We start from the raw sequence: 19291 nt of genomic DNA on the forward strand, positions 1-19291 counted from the left end.
TACATGTTTTGACCATCGTGATTGGACATAGTAATAAGGTAGATCTCTTGGAAAAATCTGTGTGGCAACGTAACTATGGTGTAGTGGTTATCACGTCCGCCCAACACGCGGAAGATCAAAGGTTTGAACCCAGTTAGATACATGATTTGACCATCGTGATTAGACATAATAATAAAGTAGATCTCTTCGAAAACTCGGAATAGACAAGTATTAATGGTGTAGTGGTTATCATGTCCGCCTAACACGCGGAAGGTCCTAGGTTCGAGCCCTGGTAGATACATATTTTGACCATCGTGATTAGACATAATATTAAGCTGGATCTCTTCGAAAACTTTATATTACCACGTATCTATGGTGTAGTGGTTATCACGTTCGCTTCACCCGCGGAAGGACCCAGGTTCGAACCCTGGTAGATACATGTTTTCACCATCGTTATTTAACATAATAGTAAGGAAGATCTCTTCGAAAACTCAGGATAGCCAAGTATCTATGGTGTAGTGGTTATCACGTCCGCCTAACACGCGGAAGGTCCCAGGTTCGAGCCCTGGTAGATACATGTTTTTACCATCGTGATTAGACATAATAGTAAGGTAGATCTCTTCGAAAACTGAGAATAGCCAAGTGTCTATGGTGTAGTGGTTATCACGTCCGCCTAACTCGCGGAAGGTCCCAGGTTCGAGCCCTGGTAGATACATGTTTTGGGCATCGTGTTTGGACATAATAATAAGGTAGATCTCTTCGAAAACTTAGGATAACCAACAATCTATGTTGTAGTGGTTATCACGTCCGCCTAACTCGCGGAAGGTCCAAGGTTCGAGCCCTATTGGATACATGTTTCGACCATCGTGATTAGACATAATGATAAGGTAGATCTCTTCGAAATCTGAGAATAACCAAGTATCTAAGGTGTAGTGGTTGTCACGTGTAACTCGCGGAAGGTCCCAGGATCGAGCCCAGTTAGATACATGATTTGACCATCGTGATTAGACATAATAATAAAGTGGATCTCTTCGAAAACTCGGAATAGGCAAGTATTAATGGTGTAGTGATTATCACGTCCGCCTAACACGCGGAAGGTCCCAGGTTCGAGCCCTGGTAGACACATATTTTGACCATCGTGATTAGACATAATATTAAGCTGGGTCTCTTCGAAAACTTTACATTACCACGTATCTATGGTGTAGTGGTTATCACGTCCGCTTCACCCGCGGAAGGACCCAGGTTCGAACCCTGGTATATACATGTTTTCACCATCGTGATTTGACATAATAGTAAGGAAGATCTCTTCGAAAACTCAGAATAGCCAAGTATATATGGTGTAGTGGTTATCGCGTCCACCTAACACGCGGAAGGACCCAGTTTCGAGCGCACTTAGGTACATGTTTTGACAATAGTGATTAGACATAATAATAAAGTAGATCTCTTCGAAAACTCGGAATAGGCAAGTATTTATGGTGTAGTGGTTATCACGTCCGCCTAAAACGCGGAAGTTCCCAGGTTCGAGCATGTTTTGACTATCGTAATTAGACATAATAATAAGGTAGATCTCTTCGTAAACTTAGTATAACCAACGATCTATGGTGTAGTGGTTATCACGTCCGCCTAAAACGCGGAAGGTCCCAGGTTCGAGCATGTTTTGACTATCGTAATTAGACATAATAATAAGGTAGATCTCTTCGTAAACTTAGAATAACCAACGATCTATGGTGTAGTGGTTATCACGTCCGCCTAACTCGCGTAAGGTCCCAGGTTCGAGACCTGGTGGATACATGTTTCGACCATCGTGATTAGACATAATGATAAGGTAGATCTCTTCGAAAACTGAGAATAACCAAGTATCTAAGGTGTAGTGGTTGTCACGTGTAACTCGCGGAAGGTCCCAGGATCGAGCCCTAGTAGATACATGTTTTGACCATCGTGATTGGACATAGTAATAAGGTAGATCTCTTGGAAAAATCTGTGTGGCAACGTAACTATGGTGTAGTGGTTATCACGTCCGCCCAACACGCGGAAGATCAAAGGTTTGAACCCAGTTAGATACATGATTTGACCATCGTGATTAGACATAATAATAAAGTACATCTCTTCGAAAACTCGGAATAGACAAGTATTAATGGTGTAGTGGTTATCATGTCCGCCTAACACGCGGAAGGTCCTAGGTTCGAGCCCTGGTAGATACATATTTTGACCATCGTGATTAGACATAATATTAAGCTGGATCTCTTCGAAAACTTTATATTACCACGTATCTATGGTGTAGTGGTTATCACGTTCGCTTCACCCGCGGAAGGACCCAGGTTCGAACCCTGGTAGATACATGTTTTCACCATCGTTATTTAACATAATAGTAAGGAAGATCTCTTCGAAAACTCAGGATAGCCAAGTATCTATGGTGTAGTGGTTATCACGTCCGCCTAACACGCGGAAGGTCCCAGGTTCGAGCCCTGGTAGATACATGTTTTTACCATCGTGATTAGACATAATAGTAAGGTAGATCTCTTCGAAAACTGAGAATAGCCAAGTGTCTATGGTGTAGTGGTTATCACGTCCGCCTAACTCGCGGAAGGTCCCAGGTTCGAGCCCTGGTAGATACATGTTTTGGGCATCGTGTTTGGACATAATAATAAGGTAGATCTCTTCGAAAACTTAGGATAACCAACAATCTATGTTGTAGTGGTTATCACGTCCGCCTAACTCGCGGAAGGTCCAAGGTTCGAGCCCTATTGGATACATGTTTCGACCATCGTGATTAGACATAATGATAAGGTAGATCTCTTCGAAATCTGAGAATAACCAAGTATCTAAGGTGTAGTGGTTGTCACGTGTAACTCGCGGAAGGTCCCAGGATCGAGCCCAGTTAGATACATGATTTGACCATCGTGATTAGACATAATAATAAAGTGGATCTCTTCGAAAACTCGGAATAGACAAGTATTAATGGTGTAGTGATTATCACGTCCGCCTAACACGCGGAAGGTCCCAGGTTCGAGCCCTGGTAGATACATATTTTGACCATCGTGATTAGACATAATATTAAGCTGGATCTCTTCGAAAACTTTACATTACCACGTATCTATGGTGTAGTGGTTATCACGTCCGCTTCACCCGCGGAAGGACCCAGGTTCGAACCTTGGTATATACATGTTTTCACCATCGTGATTTGACATAATAGTAAGGAAGATCTCTTCGAAAACTCAGAATAGCCAAGTATCTATGGTGTAGTGGTTATCACGTCCGCCTAACACGCGGAAGGACCCAGTTTCGAGCGCAGTTAGGTACATGTTTTGACAATAGTGATTAGACATAATAATAAAGTAGATCTCTTCGAAAACTCGGAATAGACAAGTATTTATGGTGTAGTGGTTATCACGTCCGCCTAAAACGCGGAAGGTCCAAGGTTCGAGCATGTTTTGACTATCGTAATTAGACATAATAATAAGGTAGATCTCTTCGTAAACTTAGAATAACCAACGATCTATGGTGTAGTGGTTATCACGTCCGCCTAAAACGCGGAAGGTCCCAGGTTCGAGCATGTTTTGACTATCGTAATTAGACATAATAATAAGGTAGATCTCTTCGTAAACTTAGAATAACCAACGATCTATGGTGTAGTGGTTATCACGTCCGCTTAACTCGCGGAAGGTCCCAGGTTCGAGCCCTGGTATTTACATGTTTTGACCATCGTGATTGGACATAATAATAAAGCGTAACGAATGGAATTTATCCCCGTCGGCTTTTTATTTATAGTTAGAATAACCTGGTGGTGGTTTTCTTGATGGCGTCAGCACTAATTTTTGATGACGTCACGTGGCTGATACCTGTAGGGGTAGGCTTATGCTAGGCTTATGGTATGGTAGATCCTAAAAAGATAGGCTTATGCTAGGCTTATTCTATGGTAGATTATTAAAGATATGCTTATGCTAGGTTATTCTATGGTAGATCCTAGTAGGTTTATACTATATTAGAGCTTGAAACATAGACTTTTGCTAGGTTTATTCTTGGTAAATGCTGAAAAATATAGTCTTATTCTAGGTTATTCTATGGTAGATCCTGGTTGGTTTATACTATACTAGTTCTTGAACCATAGGCTTATGCTAAGTTATTCTATGATAGATCCTGAAACACTGGCTTATGTTAGGTTATTCTAGTTGTATAGGCGGAAGATTCAGAGTTTGTATTAGGTTAAGAACATTCAACGAGCACGAAAATTTGATTTTTCATAGAAATATTACTACCGTTTTTTCATACGAATACTACTAGAATACACATGAATATTGATTAAAATACTGGCACTTATATAATACTACCTTAAAAACACCAATTTTACCATGCACAAGTTGCTTATTAGAGACTAATACCGATTTTCTATACGAATAATAATACTAAACTACATGGGATTTATATAAACTACATGCAAAAGTTATAGCTGATTACTACTAAAATACACATGAATATTGTATAAAATACTGGCATTTATATAATACTACCTAAAAACACCAATTTTACCCTGCACAAGTGGCTTATTAGAAACTAATACTGAACTTAATACAAACAATACTAAATTACACGTGATTTATGGAAACTACATGCAAAAGTTATAGCTGACTACTACTAAAATACACATGAATATTGAATAAAATACTGGCATTTATATAATACTACCTTAAAAAACACCAGTTTTACCATGCACAAGTGGCTTATTAGAAACTAATACTGAATTTCATACGAATAATACTAAATTACACGTGATTTATATAAAATACATGCAAAAGTTATAGCTGATTACTACCAAAATACACATGAATATTGAATAAAATACTGCCATTTATATAATACTACCTTAAAAAACACCAATTTTACCATGCACAAGTGCCTTATTATATACTAATGCTGAACTTAATACAAACAATACTAAATTACACGTGAATTATTTAAAATACATGCTAAGGTTATAGCTGACTACTACTACTAAAATACACATGAATATTGATTAAAATACTGGCATTTATATAATACTACCTAAAATAACACCAATTTTACCCTGCACAAGTGGCTTATAAAAAACTTATACTGAATTTCATACGAATAATAATACTAAACTACAAGGGATTTATATGAAATACATGCAAAAGTTACAGTTGAATTATGGCTAAAATACACATGAACTACCTAAAAACACCAACTTTACCATGCACAAGTGGCTTATTAAAAACTAATACTGAATTTAATACGAATAATACTGAAGTACACATAAATATCAACTAAAATACAAACATTGTTATCATGCAAAGTGAAACATACCCTTTTTTATGAAGCCAAAGTTGATTTGTATTAACTATGATGCTTCCTCAATTCTATTTCATCTTGAAAATCACTGTCGTACCTGATTTAAATCTCTGGTGAATCATCTGTCCATTTCTAACACGGTTACAAGTCCTTAATCCGGTATTTAAACTCACCGCACAGTGTACAAAAGTTTCGCTCGTCAAGAAGATGTCTTCGCTCTTTATGGGTCGACATACGGATAAGGTTTTTAGTTTGAACTAAAACACAACGTCTGAAGTGCGCACAGTCACGTGATGTGCAGAAATAATTTAATTGGCCGCAGTCAGGCACGTCTTTTAAAGTCCCAGCACAATGAGGGCAGTGTAGATGACCAGTACGTGGCATGGGGGCATACCCTAGTTTTTTAAGGTTTTCATGATCATTTTCGGCCATACCGAAAGAGATGTGGTCATATGAATGAAATATACCGGAATATTACTTATTATGCTAAAAAACTTACCGATCTTAACATTTCCGAGTAAAGTATACACGAATATGGCTAGACTGTCTCATATGTTTTTCTATTTAGCACACATTTTAAGGGACATTTTTACCAAAACAAGAATTACATATTACGTAAGGTGCGTCGGAGGAAACACGTGATTTCTTACTAGCCTTGTCACCAACCTTTCTCTCCAGAGTTCGGAAGTGAAATGACTCTATAGTTTACAAAATCCCCTTTTGGCCACCCAGGTGTGTGTTTTATGACATTAAGGGGGGAGGAGGGGAGTCGAACATGGTTCATAACAAAAACATTTATCCCAATCTGTTTTTTACTTATAGGTAAACACGTTCAGACGTGTCGTAATGGCTTTTGGGGGCATGGTCGAACCAGTTGTATTGTTATCAATGGAATTTATTTTATCCTTTCTCTAATTGGACCACCCACCAGGTTTTATGACATTACAAGGAGGGCGAGGGTAGACCTTTATCCCCATCTGTTTTTTTATATATAAGTAAACACGTTCAGACGTATCTTAAGGGCTTTGGGGTGGTGGTCGTACCATTTGTATTGCTATGAATGGAATTTGTATTTAGAGTGATTATTGCTTTGTTAATTGGTGGCCCATCCTACCACCAAACATTTAATTGATTCCAGGTGGTTGCCCCGAGGGCATTATCCGGACAAGTCTCAACAAGTTATGTTTTTGTAGCGTTAGCAGAGATACAACATATCATTAGACCCAAGCATTAACCTAATACGTACTATATTTATCAAAATTATCAACCTCGTAATCAAAAATTTTTGGAAAACGTTAAACGGTATTGAAAGAAGCATCATTCACAACGCATTTCGTGTTAGAAGTAAAAAACAATCGAAACGTTTTTGATCATTTGGGTTACAATTGACCGACACAAAAACGGTAATTTAAAATTCCTAAAACCCCATGGGAATTCATGGGAAAATGAATAGACCACCGAAACGAAATCAGTCTTTTAGCATACATTCTACCGACACGAAACAGGTCATTTGAAAAACATTTCAAATTGTTAGAAACGTTGCGTTAGATTTTAGCTAAATTTATCAAAATTACCCTATGTTTCACCAAAAAAAACTTTTAATTTAGCACCGATTAAGAATTTGGGATACATTTCTTAACGGTATATACTCCACCCAAGGGGTTGGGAGGGGGAATGAGATCAACAAAGATCTTAAGGGCATAATAAAATGATTGAAAAAATAACTCACTCTGACACGCTGAAGGGTCCGTTACCATTAGGTGCGGGAGTTTGCTACGTTCTCCCCATCCCCATTGTTGTTGTGAGTTGTTACGGAGTCAAGTACACAAAGGTTGACAAGAATACGCCAGATCTTGGAGTACAACCCCCTAAAAAACTACTTATTGTACTATTTATTTCATTGATCTTGGGAATACTGGAATTCCTTTATCTCTGGTTTCAGAGTTTGGACGAGATTGTTTGAAGAATGACGTCATCTTACAAACATGTTGAAACGCGCCCGTTAAGAATAACTTAATTCTTTTATTAAGAAATACTCTTTGTAATCTCTTTTGTATTTTTAAAAAATAAATGTGTCACCTTTTTAATACTGTTTTCTTTTAATTCATATATTAAGTAATGGGGGGAGCTGAAGAAACTCACTATAGACCAAAAATCAAAGGTAAACCTTATTTAAGAGTGGAACCTTGCGTTGACAAAGCATCCATTTACCGCCAAGGACGCTAAAATATGCGGTACAGAAATCCACCACCGATTCAAATTTCCCGCCAAGATCATCACGACGTGCCGTCATCAACTACCCCCCCCCATCCCCCCAACCCATTCCTATTTCGAATTTGGTCTATGAGAGTTCCACAAAGTGATTTATGGCCTTTTGGGGGTTTCACAACTAGCCGTTCATTTAAAAGTTATTATCCATGTCGGAATATATTACAGTGTAACTTTCTAGGATGTTTTCTTAAATTGTATATAAATTTTGTCCAAAATTGTCAGGATATATTATAGTGTAACTTTCTAGGATTTTTTACAACTAGCCTTTCATTTAAATGTTATTATACATGTCAGAATATATTACCGTGTAACTTTTCAATGATGTTTTCTTACATTATATATATAAATTTTGTCTAAAATGGTACCTATAATAGTGCATTTTCTTAATGACATTCTACCGTGCTAATATATTTTTACTTGAGTCATGCCTTAAGAGTTTTTTAATAAAATATTTAAACTTTTTCTGAAATAGTGTAATTTCTGCTGTGCCCACCCAAAAGGCCATAAATCACTTTGTGGAACTCTCATAGACCAAATTCGAAATAGGAATGGGTTGGGGGATTGAGAGGGAGTTGATGACGTCACGTCTTGGCGGGAAATTTGAATCGGTGGTGGATTTCTGTACCGCATATTTTAGCGTCCTTGGCGTTAAATGGATGCTTTGTCAACGCAAGGTTCCACTCTTAAATAAGGATTACCTTTGATTTTTGGTCGATAGTGAGTTTCTTCAGCTCTTGCAACCCCTCCCCCTTTTTCAATTCGGAACTTATAGGAAATAATGCCTAGTTCTGTACACCATCTGTATATCATTATCAATATTTTTTTGAATCAATTGCTTTGCCACCGACCATAGTGAAAATAATATTTTACATCTTCTGTAATTCCATAAATATGCATGGGAAACAAGATGCCGGCCACTGTTAAGGCCTGGACCGGGTTTTACGTACTCTCCTCAATTTTTTTCTTAACCTGTCAATATTTGATTGATTGTGTAGGTTATAGTTTTGTAAGCTAATAACAAAGGATGCTTTTGAAGGAATAAATTTATAAAGACTATGATATAATGTAAAAAGATATTTATTTTCTTTAAAAATATGGGTTCTAATAATAAGGATATTTTTTCAATTTTCATTTTAAATTGCATTTGATTTAATCTATAGTAATTTCTTCTATCTTCGTAAGGGAGATGATAAATTTTAATATTATTTTTAAACCTTACGTAAGTCATTAAGTTTTTCTTTGATATACAAAGCGTTTAGTTGTTTTCTAACGTAAAGTTCCAAGACAAATCTTTCGAGATCTGTAGTTTTAACTTTAAAGGTATGATAAATTTCTTCCGTGTTTTAGTAGTAGAGAAGTGTTGCTTCTGGCTCACTGGCGTCAGACAGTGCCAGATGGCACCAGTAAATATGGCGTCAATGAATCAAACATGGCGTCCACCGCATTTTTCTTCTTATGGCGCCTACCGAATTGGGGAAAATGGCGTCAGTGTGCCAGATCTGGCACATGATCTGGCACCAGGAAATATGGCGTCAATGAATCAGACATGGCGTCAGTCAGTGCCAGCATCGTGTCAGATGGCACCAGTAAATATGGCGTCAATGAATCAGATATGACGTCCACCACATTATTTTTTTTCGGACAATCCTCCTATGGTGCCAGTGAATCAAACACGACGTCACACTTTTCCCCGACGGGGAAAAACCCGACACCCCCTGACACCATGTTGACTTTGTGAATGTCGTGAAAATTTGTAGGAGAAATACCATGGCGTGGCTGGGGAAATACGTGAAGAAGTTTAACTCGTTTAATAATAAACATTTTTAAATTCTGTGTTCTGTAGGCAGATGCTTACGTTAAATATTTTGTGTTTCTAATTTTTTGGTTAGCCTATCTTAAATCTTATAACACCCATAAAATATTCATTTTATTAATTTTCATTATTAAAAACATGAAATTTCTCTTATCATAATATATTATTATTTGAACTGATAAGGGAAATAAACTCTATGTCCAAAACTTTGTCTCACATTGCCAACAGTAAAGAGAACTTTCGATCTGATAAAAGAACCAATAATGATTTTTAAATGATAAAAGCATATGCCTCGATTTATCCATTCTTTCACATTCATGTCGAGGAAATTAACAAATATTTGATCTTCCAAAAGTATGGATTAACAGTAAATAGAAAAGATGGCAATTGTATCTCCTAAACACAAACAAAATGAAATTCAAGCCATACTAAACATTGATAAAAGAATAAAACTCATTTCAAAATCATTGGTAAATTTCCTCCGAGCGTGAGCAAGCAAAGGTTAAATTGATAAGTGCAGAAGTGAACTAATTTCAGAAATATGGCGGGTAGTCTTTCGAACTACCCACGCTTTAGTCCATGCGTTTAATTCACTTCTAAAGTCAACATGATTAGAGCAAACTTTCCTATTAGTGTTCAAACCTTCCCATTTATTGTTCATACTTTCCCACTTATTGTTCCCATCCTGATATGAACACCAGATACTAGTGTTGCCGTCTTTAAAACAATGATTAGATACTAATAAGCCTACTTTCTATTGATTAAAGACATTTATTCCAATAGCACCATATCATAAATATCTTTATCAGGTTTATACAATGAACAAATATCGGATATCTTAATAAAGCGGAATAAAATTAAATCAAATACTCTCTATTCTATTAGGTAAATCTATGGATAAAAATATTTGTAAGATAAAGCAAGATACAGACCTTAGATTCTATCCCTAAGCACTTAGTCAAAAGTGTATCGAAATGGGAAAATGTGTGATTGAAAGTGTGAACCCACCAAACTACGATTAAAAGTGGTTAAAAATAATTGAAAAGATAACCAAGATACTATTTAAAGCGATGGAGAATGATACAAAAGATGACGAGAATACTACTGAAGGCTACACTATTTCCGTTCAAAGTTTCACTCTTTCTGTTTAAAGTTTCACTCTTTCTGTTCAAAGTTTCACTATTTCCGTGCAAAGTTTCACTCTTTCCGTGCAAAGTTTCACTCTTTCCGTTCAAAGTATCACCCTTTCCGCTCAAAGTTTCACTCTTTCCGTTCAAAGTATCACCCTTTCCGCTCAAAGTTTCACTCTTTCTGTTCAAAGTTTCACTCTTTCTGTTCAAAGTTTCCCTATTTATGTTCAAAGTTTCACTCTTTCTGTTCGAAGTTTCACTATTTCTGTTCAGAGTTTCACTATTTCTGTTCAGAGTTTCACTATTTCTGTTCAGAGTTTCACTATTTCCGTTCAGAGTTTCACTATTTCTGTTCAAAGTTTTACTATTTCTGTTCAGAGTTTCACTATTTCTGATCAGAGTTTCAATATTTCTGTTCAGAGTTTCACTATTTCTGTTCAGTGTTACACTATTTCTGTTCAGTGTTTCACTACTTCTGTTTGGTGTTTCACTATTTCTGTTCGGTGTTTCACTATTTTTGTTCGGTGTTTCACTATTTCTGTTCGGTGTTTCACTATTTCTGTTCAGTTTTTCACTATTTCTGTTCAGTGTTTCACTATTTCTGTTCAGTGTTTCACTACTTCTGTTCGGTGTTTCACTATTTCTGTTCGGTGTTTCACTATTTTTGTTCGGTGTTTCACTATTTCTGTTCGGTGTTTCACTATTTCTGTTCGGTGTTTCACTATTTCTGTTCGGTGTTTCACTATTTCTGTTCGGTGTTTCACTATTTCTGTTCGGTGTTTCACTATTTCTGTTCGGTGTTTCACTATTTCTGTTCGGTGTATCACTATTTCTGTTCGGTGTTTCACTATTTCTGTTCGGCGTTTCACTATTTCTGTTCGGCGTTTCACTATTTCTGTTCGGTGTTTCACTATTTCTGTTCAGTTTTTCACTATTTCTGTTCAGTGTTTCACTATTTCTGTTCGGTGTTTCACTACTTCTGTTCGGTGTTTCACTATTTCTGTTCGGTGTTTCACTATTTTTGTTCGGTGTTTCACTATTTCTGTTCGGTGTTTCACTATTTCTGTTCGGTGTTTCACTATTTCTGTTCGGTGTTTCACTATTTCTGTTCAGTGTTTCACTATTTCTGTTCGGTGTTTCACTATTTCTGTTCGGTGTTTCACTATTTCTGTTCGGTGTATCACTATTTCTGTTCGGTGTTTCACTATTTCTGTTCGGCGTTTCACTATTTCTGTTCGGCGTTTCACTATTTCTGTTCGGTGTTTCACTATTTCTGTTCGGATTTTCACTATTTCTGTTCAGAGTTTCACTATTTATGTTCAGAGTTTCACTATTTCTGTTCAGAGTTTTTCAATTTCTGTTCAGGGTTTCACTATTTCTGTTCAGAGTTTCACTATTTCTGTTCGGTGTTTCACTATTTCTGTTCGGTGTTTTACTATTTCTGTTCGGTGTTTCACTATTTCTGTTCGGCGTTTCACTATTTCTGTTCAGTGTTTCACTATTTCTGTTCGGTGTTTCACTATTTCTGTTCGGCGGTTCACTATTTCTGTTCGGTGTTTCACTATTTCTGTTCGGTGTTTCACTATTTCTGTTCAGTGTTTCACTATTTCTGTTCAGAGTTTCACTATTTTTGTTCAGAGTTTCAATATTTCTGTTCAGCGTTTCACTATTTCTGTTCACACCTTTCCTATTACTGTTCATTCCTTTCCTATTACTGTTCATACCTTTCCAATTACTGTTCATACCTTTCCAATTACTGTTCACACCTTTCCTATTACTGTTCACACCTTTCCAATTACAGTTACACCTTTCCTATTACTGTTCACACCCTTCCTATTACTGTTCATACCTTTCCTATTACTGTTCACACCTTTCCTATTACTTTTCATACGTTTCCTATTACTGTTCACACGTTTCCTATTACTGTTCACACCTTTCCTATTACTGTTCATACCTCTCCTATTACTGTTCATACCATTCCAAATACTGTTCATACCTTTGCTATTACTGTTCACACCTTTCCTATTACTGTTCATACCTTTCCTATTACTGTTCATACGTTTCCTATTACTGTTCACACCTTTCCTATTACTGTTCAAACGTTTGTTATTTATATTCAAACATTTGTTATTTTTATTCAAACCTCTGTTATATTTATTCAAAACTTTGTTATTGTCACTCAAACCTTTGTTATTCCTGTTCAAACCTTTGATATTCCTGTTCAAACCTTTGTTATTTCTGTTCAAACCTTTCTTATTTCTGTTCAAACCTTTGTTATTCCTGTTCAAACCTTTGTTATTTCTGTTCAAACCTTTGTTATTTCTGTTCAAACTTTTCTTATTTCTGTTTTAAAACTTTTAAATTTTTCGTTCCTTTGCTAAATTTTTCCTTCATATACTATATTTTCAAATTATCTAGTTAATGATTCCTTCATCTGATAAATTTGCCCGTCATGTGCTAAATATTTCTTATTATTCTTAACTTTTCCTTTTACTATTCAAAAATTTCGAATTGCTGTTCAAATAATTTAAAAAAAAAACCTTTGTTTTTTCTGTTCAATTCTTTGTTTTTTTTGTTTTTAGTGTTCAAACCCTTGTTATTTCTGTTCGAACTTTTGTTAATGACTGTTCAAAATTTTCTTATTTCTTTTCAAAGTTTCACTATTTTTGTTCAAAGTTTTACTATTTCTGTTCAAAGTTTCACTCTTTCTGTTCAAAGTTTCACTCTTTCTGTTCAAAGTTTCACTCTTTCTGTTCAAAGTTTCACTATTTATGTTCAAAGTTTCACTATTTATGTTAAAAGTTTCACTCTTTCTGTTAAAAGTTTCACTCTTTATGTTCAAAGTTTCACTCTTTATGTTCAAAGTTTCACTCCTTATGTTCAAAGTTTCACTCTTTATGTTCAAAGTTTCACTATTTCTGTTCAAAGTTTTACTCATTATGTTCAAAGTTTCACTCTTTATGTTCAAAGTTTCTTTTTTTCTGTTCAAAGTTTCACTCTTTCTGTTTAAAGTTTCAGTCTTTATGTTCAAAGTTTCACTATTTCTGTTCAATGTTTCACTATTTATGTTTTAAGTTCACCATTTATGTTAAACGTTTCACCATTTATGTTTTAAGTTTCAATATTTATGTTTAAAGTTCCACTATTTATGTTCAAAGTTTCACTCCTTCTGTTCAAAGTTTCACTCTTTCTGTTCAAAGTTTCACTCTTTCTGTTTAAAGTTTCAGTCTTTATGTTCAAAGTTTCACTCCTTATGGTCAAAGTTCCAGTCTTTATGTTCAAAGTTTCACTCTTTATGTTGAAAGTTTCACTATTTATGTTTTAAGTTTCACCATTTATGTTTAAAGTTTTACTATTTATGTTCAAAGTTTTACTATTTATGTTCAGAGTTTCACTATTTCTGTTCAGTGTTTCACTATTTCTGTTCAGTGTTTCACTATTTCTGTTCGGTGTTTCACTATTTCTGTTCGGTGTTTCACTATTTCTGTTCGGTGTTTCACTATTTTTGTTCGGTGATTCACTATTTCTGTTCGGTGTTTCACTATTTCTGTTCAGTGTTTCACTATTTCTGTTCAGTGTTTCACTATTTCTGTTCAGTGTTTCACTACTTCTGTTCGGTGTTTCACTATTTCTGTTCGGTGTTTCACTATTTTTGTTCGGTGTTTCACTATTTCTGTTCGGTGTTTCACTATTTCTGTTCGGTGTTTCACTATTTCTGTTCGGTGTTTCACTATTTCTGTTCGGTGTTTCACTATTTCTGTTCGGTGTTTCACTATTTCTGTTCGGTGTTTCACTATTTCTGTTCGGTGTTTCACTATTTCTGTTCGGTGTATCACTATTTCTGTTCGGTGTTTCACTATTTCTGTTCGGTGTTTCACTATTTCTGTTCGGTGTTTCACTATTTCTGTTCGGTGTTTCACTATTTCTGTTCGGTGTTTCACTATTTCTGTTCGGTGTATCACTATTTCTGTTCGGTGTTTCACTATTTCTGTTCGGCGTTTCACTATTTCTGTTCGGCGTTTCACTATTTCTGTTCGGTGTTTCACTATTTCTGTTCGGATTTTCACTATTTCTGTTCAGAGTTTCACTATTTATGTTCAGAGTTTCACTATTTCTGTTCAGAGTTTTTCAATTTCTGTTCAGGGTTTCACTATTTCTGTTCAGAGTTTCACTATTTCTGTTCGATGTTTCACTATTTCTGTTCGGTGTTTTACTATTTCTGTTCGGTGTTTCACTATTTCTGTTCGGCGTTTCACTATTTCTGTTCAGTGTTTCACTATTTCTGTTCGGTGTTTCACTATTTCTGTTCGGCGGTTCACTATTTCTGTTCGGTGTTTCACTATTTCTGTTCGGTGTTTCACTATTTCTGTTCAGTGTTTCACTATTTCTGTTCAGAGTTTCACTATTTTTGTTCAGAGTTTCAATATTTCTGTTCAGCGTTTCACTATTTCTGTTCACACCTTTCCTATTACTGTTCATTCCTTTCCTATTACTGTTCATACCTTTCCAATTACTGTTCATACCTTTCCAATTACTGTTCACACCTTTCCTATTACTGTTCACACCTTTCCAATTACAGTTACACCTTTCCTATTACTGTTCACACCCTTCCTATTACTGTTCATACCTTTCCTATTACTGTTCACACCTTTCCTATTACTTTTCATACGTTTCCTATTACTGTTCACACGTTTCCTATTACTGTTCACACCTTTCCTATTACTGTTCATACCTCTCCTATTACTGTTCATACCATTCCAAATACTGTTCATAACTTTGCTATTACTGTTCACACCTTTCCTATTACTGTTCATACCTTTTCTATTACTGTTCATACGTTTCCTATTACTGTTCACACCTTTCCTATTACTGTTCAAACGTTTGTTATTTATATTCAAACGTTTGTTATTTTTATTCAAACCTCTGTTATATTTATTCAAAACTTTGTTATTTTCACTCAAACCTTTGTTATTCCTGTTCAAACCCTTGTTATTCCTGTTCAAACCTTTGTTATTTCTGTTCAAACCTTTCTTATTTCTGTTCAAACCTTTGTTATTCCTGTTCAAACCTTGGTTATTTCTGTTCAAACCTTTGTTATTTCTGTTCAAACTTTTCTTATTTCTGTTTTAAAACTTTTAAATTTTTCGTTCCTTTGCTTAATTTTTCCTTCATATACTATATTTTCAAATTATCTAGTTAATGATTCCTTCATCTGATAAATTTGCCCGTCATGTGCTAAATATTTCATATTATTCTTAACTTTTCCTTTTACTATTCAAAAATTTCGAATTGCTGTTCAAATAATTTAAAAAAAACCTTTGTTTTTTCTGTTCAATTCTTTGTTTTTTTTTGTTTTTAGTGTTCAAACCCTTGTTATTTCTGTTCGAACTTTTGTTAATGACTGTTCAAAATTTTCTTATTTCTTTTCAAAGTTTCACTATTTTTGTTCAAAGTTTTACTATTTCTGTTCAAAGTTTCACTCTTTCTGTTCAAAGTTTCACTCATTCTGTTCAAAGTTTCACTCTTTCTGTTAAAAGTTTCACTCTTTATGTTCAAAGTTTCACTCTTTATGTTCAAAGTTTCACTCCATATGTTCAAAGTTTCACTCTTTATGTTCAAAGTTTCACTATTTCTGTTCAAAGTTTTACTCATTATGTTCAAAGTTTCACTCTTTATGTTCAAAGTTTCTTTTTTTCTGTTCAAAGTTTCACTCTTTCTGTTTAAAGTTTCAGTCTTTATGTTCAAAGTTTCACTATTTCTGTTCAATGTTTCACTATTTATGTTTTAAGTTCACCATTTATGTTAAACGTTTCACCATTTATGTTTTAAGTTTCAATATTTATGTTTAAAGTTCCACTATTTATGTTCAAAGTTTCACTCCTTCTGTTCAAAGTTTCACTCTTTCTGTTCAAAGTTTCACTCTTTCTGTTTAAAGTTTCAGTCTTTATGTTCAAAGTTTCACTCCTTATGGTCAAAGTTCCAGTCTTTATGTTCAAAGTTTCACTCTTTATGTTGAAAGTTTCACTATTTATGTTTTAAGTTTCACCATTTATGTTTAAAGTTTTACTATTTATGTTCAAAGTTTTACTATTTATGTTCAGAGTTTCACTATTTCTGTTCAGTGTTTCACTATTTCTGTTCAGTGTTTCACTATTTCTGTTCGGTGTTTCACTATTTCTGTTCGGTGTTTCACTATTTCTGTTCGGTGTTTCACTATTTTTGTTCGGTGTTTCACTATTTCTGTTCGGTGTTTCACTATTTCTGTTCAGTGTTTCACTATTTCTGTTCAGTGTTTCACTATTTCTGTTCAGTGTTTCACTACTTCTGTTCGGTGTTTCACTATTTCTGTTCGGTGTTTCACTATTTTTGTTCGGTGTTTCACTATTTCTGTTCGGTGTTTCACTATTTCTGTTCGGTGTTTCACTATTTCTGTTCGGTGTTTCACTATTTCTGTTCGGTGTTTCACTATTTCTGTTCGGTGTTTCACTATTTCTGTTCGGTGTTTCACTATTTCTGTTCGGTGTTTCACTATTTCTGTTCGGTGTATCACTATTTCTGTTCGGTGTTTCACTATTTCTGTTCGGTGTTTCACTATTTCTGTTCGGTGTTTCACTATTTCTGTTCGGTGTTTCACTATTTCTGTTCGGTGTTTCACTATTTCTGTTCGGTGTATCACTATTTCTGTTCGGTGTTTCACTATTTCTGTTCGGCGTTTCACTATTTCTGTTCGGCGTTTCACTATTTCTGTTCGGTGTTTCACTATTTCTGTTCGGATTTTCACTATTTCTGTTCAGAGTTTCACTATTTATGTTCAGAGTTTCACTATTTCTGTTCAGAGTTTTTCAATTTCTGTTCAGGGTTTCACTATTTCTGTTCAGAGTTTCACTATTTCTGTTCGATGTTTCACTATTTCTGTTCGGTGTTTTACTATTTCTGTTCGGTGTTTCACTATTTCTGTTCGGCGTTTCACTATTTCTGTTCAGTGTTTCACTATTTCTGTTCGGTGTTTCACTATTTCTGTTCGGCGGTTCACTATTTCTGTTCGGTGTTTCACTATTTCTGTTCGGTGTTTCACTATTTCTGTTCAGTGTTTCACTATTTCTGTTCAGAGTTTCACTATTTTTGTTCAGAGTTTCAATATTTCTGTTCAGCGTTTCACTATTTCTGTTCACACCTTTCCTATTACTGTTCATTCCTTTCCTATTACTGTTCATACCTTTCCAATTACTGTTCATACCTTTCCAATTACTGTTCACACCTTTCCTATTACTGTTCACACCTTTCCAATTACAGTTACACCTTTCCTATTACTGTTCACACCCTTCCTATTACTGTTCATACCTTTCCTATTACTGTTCACACCTTTCCTATTACTTTTCATACGTTTCCTATTACTGTTCACACGTTTCCTATTACTGTTCACACCTTTCCTATTACTGTTCATACCTCTCCTATTACTGTTCATACCATTCCAAATACTGTTCATAACTTTGCTATTACTGTTCACACCTTTCCTATTACTGTTCATACCTTTTCTATTACTGTTCATACGTTTCCTATTACTGTTCACACCTTTCCTATTACTGTTCAAACGTTTGCTATTTATATTCAAACGTTTGTTATTTTTATTCAAACCTCTGTTATATTTATTCAAAACTTTGTTATTTTCACTCAAACCTTTGTTATTCCTGTTCAAACCTTTGTTATTCCTGTTCAAACCTTTGTTATTTCTGTTCAAACCTTTCTTATTTCTGTTCAAACCTTTGTTATTCCTGTTCAAACCTTGGTTATTTCTGTTCAAACCTTTGTTATTTCTGTTCAAACTTTTCTTATTTCTGTTTTAAAACTTTTAAATTTTTCGTTCCTTTGCTTAATTTTTCCTTCATATACTATATTTTCAAATTATCTAGTTAATGATTCCTTCATCTGATAAATTTGCCCGTCATGTGCTAAATATTTCATATTATTCTTAACTTTTCCTTTTACTATTCAAAAATTTCGAATTGCTGTTCAAATAATTTAAAAAAAACCTTTGTTTTTTCTGTTCAATTCTTTGTTTTTTTTTGTTTTTAGTGTTCAAACCCTTGTTATTTCTGTTCGAACTTTTGTTAATGACTGTTCAAAATTTTCTTATTTCTTTTCAAAGTTTCACTATTTTTGTTCAAAGTTTTACTATTTCTGTTCAAAGTTTCACTCTTTCTGTTCAAAGTTTCACTCATTCTGTTCAAAGTTTCACTCTTTCTGTTAAAAGTTTCACTCTTTATGTTCAAAGTTTCACTCTTTATGTTCAAAGTTTCACTCCATATGTTCAAAGTTTCACTCTTTATGTTCAAAGTTTCACTATTTCTGTTCAAAGTTTTACTCATTATGTTCAAAGTTTCACTCTTTATGTTCAAAGTTTCTTTTTTTCTGTTCAAAGTTTCACTCTTTCTGTTTAAAGTTTCAGTCTTTATGTTCAAAGTTTCACTATTTCTGTTCAATGTTTCACTATTTATGTTTTAAGTTCACCATTTATGTTAAACGTTTCACCATTTATGTTTTAAGTTTCAATATTTATGTTTAAAGTTCCACTATTTATGTTCAAAGTTTCACTCCTTCTGTTCAAAGTTTCACTCCTTCTGTTCAAAGTTTCACTCTTTCTGTTCAAAGTTTCACTCTTTCTGCTTAAAGTTTCAGTCTTTATGTTCAAAGTTTCACTCTTTATGTTCAAAGTTCCAGTCTTTATGTTCAAAGTTTCACTCTTTATGTTCAAAGTTTCACTATTTATGTTTTAAGTTTCACCATTTATGTT

The 19291-nt window shown here is 34.7% G+C and overlaps 8 non-coding genes across 8 annotated transcripts; all 8 read left to right on the top strand.

The window, feature by feature from the left end:
- Nucleotides 1-345: 345 nt before the first annotated feature.
- TRNAV-CAC (transfer RNA valine (anticodon CAC)) lies at nucleotides 346-418 on the top strand. Its single transcript has one exon. It is a non-coding gene; the product is annotated as a tRNA-Val (tRNA).
- A 65-nt stretch (nucleotides 419-483) lies between these two features.
- On the top strand, nucleotides 484-556 carry TRNAV-AAC (transfer RNA valine (anticodon AAC)). The gene has a single exon. It is a non-coding gene; the product is annotated as a tRNA-Val (tRNA).
- A 65-nt stretch (nucleotides 557-621) lies between these two features.
- On the top strand, nucleotides 622-694 carry TRNAV-AAC (transfer RNA valine (anticodon AAC)). The gene has a single exon. It is a non-coding gene; the product is annotated as a tRNA-Val (tRNA).
- A 475-nt stretch (nucleotides 695-1169) lies between these two features.
- On the top strand, nucleotides 1170-1242 carry TRNAV-CAC (transfer RNA valine (anticodon CAC)). The gene has a single exon. It is a non-coding gene; the product is annotated as a tRNA-Val (tRNA).
- Nucleotides 1243-2245: 1003 nt separating this feature from the next.
- On the top strand, nucleotides 2246-2318 carry TRNAV-CAC (transfer RNA valine (anticodon CAC)). Its single transcript has one exon. It is a non-coding gene; the product is annotated as a tRNA-Val (tRNA).
- A 65-nt stretch (nucleotides 2319-2383) lies between these two features.
- On the top strand, nucleotides 2384-2456 carry TRNAV-AAC (transfer RNA valine (anticodon AAC)). Its single transcript has one exon. It is a non-coding gene; the product is annotated as a tRNA-Val (tRNA).
- A 65-nt stretch (nucleotides 2457-2521) lies between these two features.
- Nucleotides 2522-2594, top strand: TRNAV-AAC (transfer RNA valine (anticodon AAC)). The gene has a single exon. It is a non-coding gene; the product is annotated as a tRNA-Val (tRNA).
- A 475-nt stretch (nucleotides 2595-3069) lies between these two features.
- TRNAV-CAC (transfer RNA valine (anticodon CAC)) lies at nucleotides 3070-3142 on the top strand. Its single transcript has one exon. It is a non-coding gene; the product is annotated as a tRNA-Val (tRNA).
- The last annotated feature ends 16149 nt before the right edge of the window (nucleotides 3143-19291 follow it).

The sequence above is a fragment of the Phalangium opilio genome, unplaced genomic scaffold (assembly GCF_054372755.1).
Source record: "Phalangium opilio isolate 3A_F unplaced genomic scaffold, DU_Popi_V2 ptg000032l_1, whole genome shotgun sequence".
NCBI classification, from domain to species: Eukaryota; Metazoa; Arthropoda; class Arachnida; order Opiliones; family Phalangiidae; genus Phalangium; species Phalangium opilio.